This window comes from Colossoma macropomum, unplaced genomic scaffold (assembly GCF_904425465.1).
Source record: "Colossoma macropomum unplaced genomic scaffold, Colossoma_macropomum, whole genome shotgun sequence".
Classification (NCBI taxonomy): domain Eukaryota; kingdom Metazoa; phylum Chordata; class Actinopteri; order Characiformes; family Serrasalmidae; genus Colossoma; species Colossoma macropomum.
Window position 1 is genome coordinate 1,992,198 of NW_023494807.1, and position 11,420 is coordinate 2,003,617.

Here is an 11,420-nt window from a genome sequence, read left to right on the forward strand (position 1 = left end):
AGACATTATAAACATGGCTATAAATATTTATAAAAATGCATTACACATTATAGCCATGTTTATTATGCATTATGAATTGTTAACATAATACATTATAAGTACTGATCATAACAAATTATAAGAGTTCATAAGTTATATTTATCCGCTCTAAGTAAAGTGAAGTGTACTGTACTAAAGCCTCCTCCAGTGTTCAGAGTGAGGCTTCAAGTTGAAGTATTTACTGAAGGATTTACTGAAACACTAAAACATTCACAGTAAAGCACATTACAGGCTTCAAATGTCAGAGTTTAAACTAGAGCTGCCATCAGTGTTTTACCCAATGTGGGAAAGGTAATGTACACCACCGTTAGCTTGGTATTTGTCTTTACTTTACACTCTCCAAGCTGGGACTGACTTCTTTGGCACTGACATTATAACATGTTACTAATACTATTTATAATGCATTATATTAACAATTCATAATGTATAGTAAACATGGCTATAAAGTGTAATTCAGTATAATTCTTTTTATAAATATTTATAACCATGTTTATAATGCCTTATGAATACATTATAACATGTTATAAATGTGTTTATAGATGCTTACAAAGGTGACATCCATAGAAAGTGTTACCATATTTTTTTTAGAAAGTGACTGATGTGTTTCAGAGTGTTATTGTTCCAGCAGCTTTCATTTTGCAGACACAAGCTCACTGACTCTGTTGTACAGGCCCGGGTCATCCAACAGGTTTTATGTGCCCTAGGCCCAGGCCCGAGCGACTAAAGGGGCCACCGCAAGCAATTATGAGAATATCTAAACAGCTGTTTTGACCTGAAGGGGGGAACTTTACTAGCAGCACTGCAGGAAAATTTAACATTGTCATTGTTTTATCACTGATCTAAATCCTGATTCTCTCTACGTGGTTCCTAGACAGACCATTGACTTTTACACTATCCACCATCACTTTGCATTAGCAGTGAGTTAGTGTTACTTTGATTGTCTGTTGAATTTAAAGCTACAGATATTGAAATATGTGCCTGAGGGATCTGTAAAAGTGAGACCTGATACTTTGACAGAGTGAAGGACACTCATTTCCAAAGCCAAATATAAAACATCAGCCACCCGAGTTAAAGGAAAAAGTTGCATAGGCAAGGATCTGCGCCATCAGAGGTCAGGTCATGTGTGCATAATCTTGCTATTGTTGTCTTGGTTGGAAAAGAAATATGCACTTATAGCGGTGACGTGCCCAACACTGTGGTTAATTTGCTGCCATTATGATGCTCAGTAGGCCTCATGTAAAGAGTAAAGAGGAAGCAAGGTTGAGGCCCACCAAATATTTGTGCAAAGGGGCTGATAACATGATGATCCAGGCCTGCTGTTGTGAAAAAACAGTCCCATATTGTTTCCCATATTGTTTCCACCTCTGCTTTACAGTAGTGTTAGTGCAGTCTGGTTGGAATCCTTCTCCAGGATTTCTCCACAAAAAGCCCACCATTGTAATTTACTTAATGCAATTCAGCTGGCCAACACTCTTGGTCGACGGTGATCCACAAGGCAAAAAATTCCAACCAAGAATAGCTCTGTGGTCAGAAACTGACCCTTGATAAAAGGCTAGAGCAGAGGTCGGCAACTCAATGTCGAAAAGAGCTATTTTGTCCTTTCAACAAAAATCAAACCACTTTGAGAGCCACAACATCTTATGTCCACTTTACTGAAGCAACGTTTAACGTCTTAGCTGTAAATATGTCTTAGCGTGTGTTAATGTACTGGTATAGGCTAAAAAATATAATATAAACGAAAATGCAGACTCACTTGGCTCTGCTTTAAGCTTTAGCCCAGTTAATATTATAACTACTTTTCTCACATCTCCGTCAGAATTTTCAGCAAAAGTAGAATAGTTTTTTGTAAAATGTCTCTCAGATTTTTTACGAGGCTGAAGTCGCTTCTCATTCGCCATCTTCTTGTTAGAATTATCCGATTCCACCTTAAATGGTGCCTGAGGTGCCAAAATCTAACTGCTGCACCATTTAAGGTGGAACGGGAAAATCTTCAGGGTTAAAGGGTGAATTAGCAGTTATATATTACTTCAGCTTTTAAGGCCATTTATTGTTAAACTGTGTTGAACGATCAGCAGAGCTTTATTTTAATGCAAAGGAGGATTATTTTATTTTTTCCTACAAATCTAATTCTGCTGTGGAGCCGCAACAGGGCAGTAATAGAGCCGCATGCAGCTCTGGAGTCGCATGTTGCCGACCCCCAGGCTTGAGGATGATAATATAAGCTTTGCATCAACAGATGGGCTAAAGTACATAACTGTAGCCAGCCAGATGAAGAGGCCTTGCTAATAAAGTGGCCAATAAATCTATACTCCCATGACCTAGGGGAATGTAGTCTAAACTGAGATGATTTTGTTTAAATTCACTTAGTGGTCACTGGACCCCTTTAACAAAACAGTTTTGAATGCATTGAGCGCATCTTGGGATAAACTCCACAAATCCTACCCAACGGCAAACATCCATAAACACTGCCAATGGTTGCATTAGGTATCTGCATGCTAGCTAGCATATCTCTTAAACTTTATATCCTTCATTTCGATGGGCCTCCACATGAACAGACCTTTGTTGAAGCCACCAAACTGTAGTCTAATATGTGTGAGCATTTATCCATCACGTGAAGTTTTCTCATTGCCCAAGGAATATGAAGCACAAGGATGATGCAGTGGCTGCTAAGGTAGTTCCACACATTCTGGACTTAAATGGCCGGGACCCACCATGGTGTCTAAACTATTATTACACATTTTTATAACCTAAGAATACCTCAGCCAGTTTGCATTGTAGTCCATGTAGTAGCTAAATAATAATATTAATAATATTTCCTGAATGTAGCATCTGAGTAACAAGGCTGGGATTTTATAGGTTTACCCCTTCTAGATCCTTCATGGCATACATGCTTTAAAATGCCTCTTTTCTTTGATTAGTTGATGTCTTACTAATAGTTCACTAAAACGAGTGAAGAAATTCTGTCAAAAAGGTTGATGTTTTTGTCATCAAACATTTTTTTACATCAAACAAGTGGAAAAAGTCAGAAGTGTAGACTCAAACCTGTTATTGCAATACTATTATGTAACTAACATAATCAATTATGTAACTGTGCAGTTACATCTAAGTAGCTAATACAAATGAATATAAACCTTAATTCCAAAAATGATGGGACAGGATGTGAAGAGCAGATAAAAACAGATTAGTAAATTATATTATATTATGTATTATCTTATATTTTATATTATATATAATTATATTAGTATAATTACAATATTTGAGCATTAATGATGCCTTCACAGATGTTCAAATGACTCACTAATACCCCCCTAAATCTTTGGCCTGGAGAAAACAATCTAAATGGTTGATCATTTCAGATGAGCAGATGAGGTGATGTTTCTGGTCGTTGTTGATATGTGGTGTCTGTTGTGCATAGTACAGTCTAAATTTGTGGATGCATCGACAAATGTGTTTTTATTGACACCAGTTTGCCAAAGTATTCTGAGCCCATATGGATTTTTAATGAAGTGCCGTCAAAGGGATCGAAGGTCACAGGCATTCAGTTGTGGTTTTTGGCCTTGCCCTTTACGCACAGAGATTTCTCCAAGTTCCCTGAATCTTTTGAGGATATTATGCAGCATAGAGGGTGAAACGACTAAAATCCTTGGAGTGTTCTGAACCTGTTGGATTATTTTTTGAAGCATTTTTGGCAACAAGGCAAGCCTCGACCCATCCTCGTTCAGAAAGCCCAAGGCCTTTCTCGAATACTCCTTGAGCATTATTGAATCAACTGTGTTGTAAGCTTCAACTTTAGAGTGTATATTTACAGAAAACACTGGGCCTCGTTCAGCAGTTTCTTCCTGAGCTTCTTAAATGTGTTCTTGAGAAAGGTCCTAAGAAAAAGTCTACGTCAGATTCATGACGTGTTCTTAAAGCGCAGAACTGTTCTTACCTTTCTGCTCTTGAGTGTGTGTAGATTCTGTTCTTACCTAAGAACAAATCCCAAATGAAGAAACATTGGTGAATGCCAGAACCTTCGTGAAAACGGCGGAAGTGGGTTTTAGAAGAAAGACTGGTGAATGAGGCCAAATGAAGTTATATATCTTGTCTTTTCATACTGCTGTTTAATTACAAGGCACAGCAAATTTACAAATCACTGCTGCTTTCTGTTTGTATTAGCATTTTACAGAGTCCCAGCTGCTCCACCTTAATGGGTTTAATCTGAAATAGACATAAAATAGCCTTCTTGGAAGTTAATTGTAGAGCTCAGATTTAACTTTGTTCCCTATATGTGACTGAACTAACTCTGTCATGTGTGTTTCTGTGAATGACACTAAACTTTGTCTCCAAGGGAGCCAGTCTGAGTGACTCTGTGCTATTCAGTAATGACTACCTTCAGCATTAGCGTCTCTAAATATCACTAAATCGACTAAAAGAGACTTCAGTCTTCCCCTTTACCACTGTTGCTGTAACTGCCTAGCACAAAATCCATCACACAAAACAATAATTGTTGAAGAAGGGGGAAATATGGCCCCCATAAGCACTGTTTTAGTCATTAGTCTCCCTCCTAGCCTCCAGAATGGCTCCATCCCTGACCACAACAGTGGACTGAAAAGACTGATGGGGCCACTGGCCGTAACAAGAATCCTGGGAGAAAAGCGCTCGTACTTTAACAAGCCTTGTCTGCTCCGCTTTAATGGATTATTATAATAATACAGCACAGAATCTGTCTCTTCAATGACCATAGTGTTCTCCCCTGAGGTTCCGTCAAACAGGAACATATTCAGGCCAGTCAGAATGTGGAGGTTTGGCTAAACATGGCTTTATGATTCAAAAGGGAAATGTTTACTTGAAGGGGAAAATATTTAGAGGAATATTTCAGAAAAGGTTTGTGCTAACATTTTAATTGGGCTGGGTGCAAGTCCTGTGTCTGGTCAAATCATGGTGATTACTTATCGGGGGGAAAAATATGCACACTCTTTAGCCTCATGTGCCGTTGAACTCGGTGTTGTGCATGATAAACAAGTCATGCTGTAATCTGAGTTAGACTGTGTTCTCCTATTAGTAGCCTAACATTTATTACATAACTAGAGAACCAATAAAAACGTTGTGACACATTCATACCCCCTTAAATTCAACGGCTGGCCTAGCCTAAGATGCCCTCTCTGACTGTTTCATAACTTCACTAGCCTCAGTGAGCTAATTAGCTTGCTATGAAAACTTTGTAATGCAGCACATCTTTTGAGAAATATAAGAACTTTTGGCAACACTTTCTATGAATGTCTCCTTTGTAAGCATCTATAAACACATTCATAACATGTTATAATGCATTCATAAGACATTATAAACATAGCTATACATATTTATAAAAATGCATTATACATTATAGCCATGTTTATTATGCATTAGGAATTGTTAACATAATACATTATAAGTACTGATCATAACAAATTATAAGAGCTCATAAGTTGTATTTGTCCGCTCTACGTACAGTGAAGCGTACTGTACTAAAGCCTCCTCCAGTGTTCAGAGTGAGGCTTCAAGTTGAAGTATTTACTGAAGGATTTACTGAAACACTAAAACATACACAGTAAAGCACATTACAGGCTTCAAATGTCAGAGTTTAAACTAGTGCTGCCATCAGTGTTTTACCCAATGTGGGAAAGGTAATGTACACCACCGTTAGCTTGGTATTTGTCTTTACTTTGCAGTGTCCAAGCTGGGACTGACTTCTTTGGCACTGACAGTATAACATGTTATTAACACTATTTATAATGCGTTATATTAACAATTCATAATGTATAATCAACATGGCTATAAAGTGTAACAATTTCTATGAATGTCACGTTTGTAATCATCTATAAACACATTTATAACATGTTATAATGCATTCATACGGCATTATAAACATGATTATAAACATTTATAAAATTGAATTACACTTTATAGCCATGTTTATTATACATTATGAATTGTTAATATAATGCATTATAAGTAGTGTTGATAACATGTTATACTGTCAGTGCCAAAGAAGTCAGTCCCAGCTTGGAGACTGCAAAGTAAAGACAAATACCAAGCTAACGGTGGTGAACATTACCTTTTCCACATTGGGTAAAACACTGATGGCAGCACTAGTTTAAACTCTGACATTTGAAGCCTGTAATGTGCTTTACTGTGTATGTTTTAGTGTTTCAGTAAATCCTTCAGTAAATACTTCAACTTGAAGCCTCACTCTTAACACTGGAGGAGGCTTTAGTACAGTACGCTTCACTTTACTTAGAGTGGAGAAATACCACTTATGAGCTCTTATAATTTGTTATGAACAGTAATAATGTATTATGTTTACAATTCATAATGCATAATAAACATGGCTATAATGTATAATGCATTTTTATAAATATTTATAGCCATGTTTATAATGCCTTATGAAGGCATTATAACATGTTATGAATGTGTTTATAGATGCTGACAAAGGTGACATTCATAGAAAGTGTTACCATAAAATGTAATTCAGTGTAATTCTTTTTTATAAATATTTATAACCATGTTTATAATGCCTTATGAATACATTATAACATGTTATAAATGTTTTTATAGATGCTTACAAAGGTGACATTCATAGAAAGTGTTACCGAACTTTTTCTTTGTCTGGCTTGAGTTTCAGCGTTACAATGAAAACCATAATGCACTGTCCTTTCTTTTTGTATTGTTGCTAACTGTGTAGCCCCTTATTTTGCTAACTAGCCAGCAAGCATAGAAAAGTAAGGACGTTGTCAGCACTCATGTAAAACAGATTCAGTGAATAAACTTTTTTTTGAACATAACTAATTGAGATGTATAAATCAAGTATTTTAAAGTGTTCCTCTAGATTATAGCAGAGGAAAAGTTTTGTCTGCTTGTTTTCAAGTTTATCAAGGCAATTACAGCACACTGAAATGATTTCTGGGCACGTTCTGCTGCTGAAGTCTACATTTATGTTGACTCAATCTCTCATAACCCCCCCCAAAAAGCCATTTAACAGACCAAACTTGAACAAATACAGTTATGATACATTAAAATGGCATTGAGAATCTCTCAGCGGGTAATGGTGGGGCATGTTGACAAGGAAAAGTTAAAAACAATATTGAAATGGAGGAGTGATCTCATTTGAAAGTCATATAAAGACCACAAAGAATTTAACATGGCAAGTCATAAATGGTTGGCTAGGTTTGGTATTCGGTTCTACGAATTATCATTGTCATAGTCTGGATACCCACACAGCATTGCTCTTTTCTTTTGGAGTCTGTCCACCAAACAGTCTGCACTACTTTAGTTCCTTGAAGTTTTGTCAAACGGGATCATATTCAGGCCTTTCATAAGAGTTAGGTTTGGATCTCATAAATCACTGGTGATTTACTTTGCTCTCTTCTTTGTCCAGCGTAAACCAGACTGAGAAAACACAGACTCATATGGTGTCGTCATGATGTTGGGGGATTATGAGGAGCTATAGGGTGTCTTTTGGACCAGGCAGCACACAGTCATAGTGCCACCACATCAGTAAATTACAATGTCTTTGTGGACGGTCCACATTTTTTATCGTGACTCGACAAAACTCGTTTTGTTGCTCTACCCTGCTGCATCGCCTACATGAACGATGAAAGAACCACATTTGAAATTAAGATTCGTGACTGTAAAGGTTAAAGGTTTAAAGAACCTTCGCAGAATGAAAAGATAAAATACCAATATAAGGGTTCTCCCTAGAACCTTTACATTATGTGAAAGTTGTTAAAATCTTACAACTATGGTTCTCTAAAGAACCATCTGTTTAAAAGGTTCTTTATGGAACCAAAAAGTAAATGCAAGTAATATGCGACTCTGGGACAGCTGCATGAAAAATCACTTGCCCAGTTTATTTGGATGGTCCCCTACAGATGCTCTACAGATGCTCTACAAACTTTCTGGTGATACTCAACAACGTTATGGTTAGGGTTAGTTCAGGAGTAGTGGTAGGTTTTGCCTTGAGGTTAGGGTTAGGTTTAGGTTTAGGGTTTAGGGAATAGATTCAATAAAATCTTTCATACTGAACTTAATGTTCAGTTGCATTTAATGGAAATTTAGTTGAATGTTACTTAACGATATACCGATCATGTACAAAGCATCTACAGTGGACCATCCAAATAAAGTGTTACCAAAATTTTAGATAGGAAATAAGATTGCAAAATTTGCATTGGAGACGTTGCAACTCCTGGTTCCTATCATCACCACTAGAAAGAAAATCCAAGTCTGTAACTTTCTTTACAACAAACCACTCTGAATGGCTTATCGTTCATCTCTTTGATTGATTTGAATTAAGCAAAAATATTGAAAAATCAATAGAATTTCTTGGTAAAATGCTACAATACTGAGCTGAATTATATTGTTGTGGCTAATCTGAACTAAGCACCCCACCGCGACCCAGAAGGATAAGCGGTTTAGAGGATGTGTGTGTGTGTGTGAGATCTGAACTAAGTAGATTGGAAACAACAGCGGCCACTGTGTTTTATCTTGACTACATAACAAAAACTATGCTGACTTTTATAAGAGCATATATTTTGGCACACAAAATAAATAGCATTTGAAATCAATAAAGTACTCTAATTTTAAATTAGTACATTTGGGTCGGCCCACATAAATTAAATTGTAAATCTGTATTTTAACAAAACTACAATTTTGTATTAGGTTAAATGATATTTTTACCAACTTTCTGTAAAGTGTGTCCACCCTAGCAACAGTAGCTATTGGACTAGTATATAAAGTTTATTTATAGAACGTTTTTAGAACGCTCAAGCTGAGAACCATCCAGGAATCTTTGTTTTTAAAAGAGTGCACGTGGGAAAGACTATGCAAATTGAGTTGTTATTAATTTACAGGACCGAGGAATGGAAATCTGTGAATGTTAAACGAATGTTAACTTCAGAACAGGCTAACCCTGACCGGCTGATGCATCGGGATGTCTCATCGTCACAACAATTAGGTGATGACCATCTCCGCGCTCCCTGGGGCGTGTTTCTGGATCCGTCATGGCGGGCCAAAAATATCCCGCTGACACATGGTGCGGGCAGTTTATGCTGTCATGGTTCTCTGAAGAACACAGCAAAAATGGCTTTAATGGGTTTTCTTATTTCAGCCATGCTTTGGCTTGGGCTGAGGTTTGGAAGTGAAGGGTAACAGACACACAAAACGGGCTTAATGGTGATCTATCAGGTTGACGGTCTGATAGTTCAAGCTTCCTTTCTAGTAAAGATGAAAATATGATAATTTGGATGTTTTGGGGCAGTGGACCACTCTCAACCAAGCACTCTCAACCTAGGTCCCTCTCAGGCCAGAAGGCTTTATAGCTGCAGTGTAACGTTGCACAGGTAGCCAGCCCAAGCGGCCTCGTTGCTGCAGTGTGACAAAGCTCAAGCAACCAGATCGGGAAGCCTCATAGCCCAGAAACAGTCCTTCCTTGAGGTAAGGTTCCTCTCTGCCTGGGAGGCCTCATGAAGCTGGTGAAGCAATGCTCAAGTGGCCGACCTGGGAAACCTCATAGCTGTAATGGTAGCGTTGTTTAAGCAGCCAGCCCGGGAAACCTCATAGCTGTGCTGGTAGCATTGTTTAAATAGGTGACCTGGGAAACCTCCAGCTGTGTTATGCTCTGTTGTGTCCTCTGTGCATCTGTTCTGTCTCCCCACTTGTCAGCATCATTCTATTTTCCAGTCCTCGTCTTCTGCCCTCACTTCACCAGGTCTAGGGTTTTGCTGTCATTTTGTATTTTTTTTTTTTTCTCATGCTTTGTGTTAATCAGGAATATAGAGGTTCATTAGTATTTCTACTGGAGTTAGTGTGGGTTTTGTTTCTTGTTTTGAGCTTGGCTAAACCCAAAGTCTAAGCACTGTCTGCACTGTACATTTGTATAAATACGTTTTGCACTACATTGTTCATTTATGGCTTGAACATAGGCTGGGCCATAACAGCTGCAATGGTACTGATGTTCAAGGGAAACCTTGTAGCTGCAATGGTAGCATCATTAAAGCAGCTGACCTGGGAAACCTCATACCTGAGATGGTAGCGTCACTTTAGCAGCTGAACTGGGAAACTTCGAAAGCGGCTGTGCTCAAGCAGCCAACCAATGAAACCTCACAGCTGCGATGATAGTGTTGCTTAAGTGGCCAACCCATCTTAATTGGCCCATGCTGGAAACCTCATATCTGCAATGGTTGCATTGCTTAAGCAGCCAACCCAGGAACCTTTGTAGTGGTAACAGTAGCATCGTTCAAGTGGCCAACTCAGGAAACCTCTTAGCTGCAATGGTAGCATTGCTCAAGGGCCCTACTGCTCAAGTCACTACTGTTGCTCAAGTGGCCAGCCCGGGACACTTATACCTGCAATGGTAGCATCACTAAAGCAACTGACCTGGGAAACCTCGTAGCTTTGATGGTAACATCGCTCAAGTAGCCAACTTGGAAAACCTGATAGCAATGTGGCCAACTCATCTCTTAAGTGGTCGACCCGGGACCTTGTAGCTGCAATGCTACTGTCGTTTAAGCTGCCGACCCGGAAAACCTTGTAGCTGCGATGGTAGTGTCGCTCAGGTGGCTGGCCCCAGAAGGCTCTGAGTCATGGTAGAAAGTCATTTGACAAACATGGTGGAAAAGTCCCCAGCCAGCATGGAAAGATCAAAACAAACAAAATAAAGTGATATAAAGTAGCAGCTATATTCCACCAACATACTTACACTAAAACAATATCAGTGTCACTGATGTGCTCAGAATGGTCCAAATAATATCTGGTCAATGACAAAAACTGATCAGTAATGAACGGGGTAGTTGGAGGCTGATAAACTGTACATGAAAACAGATGAGCTGCAGTCCATAACTGTGCACGTATATAGTGGACATTTAAGGCATGTGGAGCTCATAAAGTGGTCAGTTAGTGGAAGTACAAGGTAGAGGTGCACGATGAATGCATGAGCAGTGCCTCTATGAAGGCCATGAAGGCTCATCAATCCCTAGTTCATCTCAACATAGCTGAGCAACAGAGTCATCTTCAATGGCCCTAGGCCTTGGTGTTGCAGTGCAGATGAAGGTAAATGACAGCTGTCATGGAAGACTGCCAAGATTTAAGTGATGAATTAATGTCCTAATTACTAGGAACGGCCATGGTTGTACAAATATACAGATATCCTCCCAGGGAAGAAAAGTGGAGAAATATAACAAGTGCAGATGATTCCAGACAGGTATACTGCATAATATAATTAAGTAATTAACATCCTATCATGTTCGGTGGACGTATAAAAAATGGTGAGAAACTCCAGTTACCTTGATTTTGGATTAAGATGACAAGAGGAAAATAGCTGTGAAAAAGGGGGTTATTATTGGATCACTGATAACAGGAGCCTTAGA